The following is a 3,645-nucleotide window of genomic DNA, read 5'->3' on the forward strand; positions in this document are numbered from 1 at the left end:
GTCCAGAGAAGAAGAAGTTCAACTCACCTAAAGAATAGAAATACAAGTTCTCTTAGAAAGTGTCATAATAAAGTCTAGTTGGGTCAGAATCCCAAAAAACATTGTTTGCATTTTTATTAATCCATTAATTATCAACCACCACTTGATATAGAAAAAGAATGAGCATAGCATCACCAGGAGATATATTTTTATTTAATATGATATACTATCTCCTCTATAACACTCCTGGTGACCAGCTGTGAATCTCACCAACAACATTTTGGCAACCACCTTATTAGAAATACACGTATTTCTCATATCTCTACTTGAAACAGACCCCAAGGGCTCTCATTCTAGTCCTTTTTGGCTTATACCAAAATGGCCTTAATCTTGAAGGTCCTTAAATTAGTTCCTCATTAAGAGTTTTGACTTTACAGTCTCTAATTATGTTTACAGATATGAAATTTTGGGCTTTATTTTCATGAGCATTTCATAGGGGCCTCGGTCATAGAAGAAACAACGCCTATTTTGACCACTAGAAGAAAACATGTCCTAGGAATAGTTAATATCCTTAGAAAGGAGTGACTCTTTAAAGTATAAGGTTGAATGAGAGTATTTTTCTTTCCAAATACTTTAAATATTCGTCAGGGAAACTAGAGCCTAGAGTTGATTAATGTCTGGGGACAAAGTTCTCTCATGACATAATCCTTGTTCCTGGATTTCACAGTGCAGTAGAGTCTTACTATTCAAGTTCTACTCTTCATCTCCAGCTTCATATTTAAACCCAAAGACCACAATGGAAGCGTGTACACATTAGTATCCTGTCTAAACCATTTGGACCTGTGAATGGAGATGTGACCATCTCCTTAGAAAAAAATCAACTTTTTGGGGCCAGCCCAATGGCGCAGCGGTTAAGTGCGCATGTTCTGCTCTGGCAGCCTGGGGTTCGCCGGTTTGGATCCCGGGTGCGGACATGGCACTGCTTGACAAGCCATGCTGTGGTAGCCGTCCCACATATAAAGTAGAGGAAGATGGGCATGGATGTTAGCATAGGGCCTGTCTTCCTCAGCAAAAAGAGGAGGATTGGCAACAGATGTTAGCTTAGGGCTGATCTTCCTCAAAAAAAATTCAACTTTTTGTCTTACATTTGATGAATAACACATTAAAGAGCTGCAAAATTATAAGGGGAAAGAAGCTTGCATTATTTTAAAGAGAAAGTGATTACAGAGCACATGGGATTTTAAGGTAGCTATTGTTTTGGAAAATTCAGTTCATGCAAAAGAAAGCATGTGGGAATGTCATAATAATGGCAAAAACAAATAAGAGTTCGTTATAATAAAAGGATATAAGCAGAGTCTACATTCTGTGAGGATTTAATCAAGTGACCAGGTAGGGTACTTTAAGTACTTTGTGTAGATGGTTTACTCTCTAAGTTGTTTACTTCAGAAGTGTATCTGTTTGAATCTGTGAATCATTGAGCTTCTTTGGCTTTCCTAATTTTGAAACCTGTAGTTAGATCAGCAAAATAACCCAGGCAAAAATAGAATATATTTATTGTTTTATGTCATGTAGGTCAATTAATTCATTGCTTAACAGAACTTTGCATTTTTACCAGTTTTTCTTCTTCATGTAGAAATTATCTTCAAATAAAATTGTCAAATGTCAGTGTCAAGATGGTGGTGTAGGCGGACTCTGAACTCACCTCCTCCATGGACACAACAAATTTACAACTACTCTTGGAACAATTACCCCTGAGAGAGAACTGAAAACTGGATAAAAAGAACACCCACAACAGGGGACAGTGCTGACTGAGGTGGAACAGGCAGAAATTGCTTTCTGGAGAGAAAAATGTCATCTTTGAGCTGCAGTGCTTCACAGCTGGCTGGGAGCAATCCCAAAGTATGAAGCTTTCCCTCCAGGAGTGGAGGATCTGAACAGGGTAGCATTACCACAATAAGCAGCTTTTGGACACAGCACAACCAAGACAAGTGTCATAATGTCTGGCTTTGCTGGCTATTAACTACAATGGGGAATACCCACAGAAAAGCTATTGGACGTAAGGGAAAAAAGCCTGCTCTAAAAGGGCCCATGTACAAATTCACCATCTTACAAAGCAACCTATAATTACCAGAAAGAAAGATGCGTGTTCCTTTGGTGAAAAGAAAATCACTTGATAGGCTCTGGGAGTATCCCAATGAGAGATGAGACCTCCCCAGGGACTGAGACATTGGCAGCAGCAATTATTGTAACCTAGTAGAGGCATGCTGACATAGATGTGGGCAGATATCTTTGGATTTCTTCCCCTGGCCTATTAGTTCAGGGTCTATCCCACCCACCAGAGCACTGATTTAATCCAGCTCAGCCAGGGCAGGTGGCCTGCCCTAGGAACTGGCCTCAACCAACAGTGATCCCTCCAGGCAACTTGTGGTCCCACATAGGTGGGGTGCCTGGAACTTCGGCAGCTGGGTGAGTGGCTGGGCATATGCAAGGGGTGGGCCTGTGTTGGTGGAGTGTGTGTGGCCTCTGCAGTGGGGTAAGTGGGTCCATTTCAGTGGATTGGGGCACAGGAATGGGGCAGGACTGTGTGGACAGGGTGTGTGGCCTTGTGGGTGGTGGGGCTTGTCAGCTGCAGCAGACTTGTGCTTCTCAAAGAGCAACATAGGGGATCAGTCCCACCTTCCAAAGTCTGAAATAATTGGATGCTCCCATTCCTGGGGCAAGCCCCACTCAGCTGCCACCCTGAGAGAACAGAAAAGAGCCTTGCAGACTGAAGGCCTACAGCAATTGTAAACCCCTGAGCCAGCAACCAGCCATGCTGAGGGCATACTCACTTAATGGAAAAACTGCAGGAATGTGCTATTGCCTTGCAGCCAACTGTGCTGGGACTCCCCACGTCTGATAAAGTGACTGAAGAGTCCATAGCAGCCACATGCAGCAGAGCATTACAACCAGCCAGCCAGGGGACAGCCTAGCCTCCCTGGGAACCTGAAATAAGAGCAACCCTGCCACAACAGAAGGACACATAGCTCACAAAGGGGACACTCCTGGAACATTTTAAACTGGTAATGAGAGGGAAGGACACTCCTGAACCTCATAAGGCATCTCTTACATAAGGCCATCTCTCTAAGATGAGGAAATGTAGCTGACCTACCTAATAAATAGATATAAGCACAGAGAAAGAGGCAAAATGAGGAGACAAAGGAGCATGTTCCAATTAAGTTAACAGAGAAAACTTCAGAAAAAGAACTAAATGAAACAGAGATAAACAATCTACCTGACAAAGAGTACAAACTGAAAGTCATAAGGATGGATGCTCACTGATCTTGGGAGAAGAATGGATGGACTAAGTGAGGACCTCAAGAAAGAATTGGAAAATATATTTAAAAAAACCAATCAGAAATGAAGAACACAATACTGGAAATGAAAAATTCGCTAGAGGGACTCAATAGTAGAGTAGATGATACAGAAGAATGGATCAGCAAGCAGATCAACCACCTATGAGGCTAATATGAAGGTCAAAAGACAAAAGTACTAAAATGATCTATTTCCATGATAAGAGGGTAACAGATACACACACACACACAAAGAGGTTAGATATAATATCAAAAACATAAAATGTGGGTTGAGGGGAATAAAAGAGTAGAGCTTTTAGACAAAGGTCAAACT

This window comes from Equus asinus, chromosome 10 (genome assembly GCF_041296235.1).
Source record: "Equus asinus isolate D_3611 breed Donkey chromosome 10, EquAss-T2T_v2, whole genome shotgun sequence".
NCBI classification, from domain to species: domain Eukaryota; kingdom Metazoa; phylum Chordata; class Mammalia; order Perissodactyla; family Equidae; genus Equus; species Equus asinus.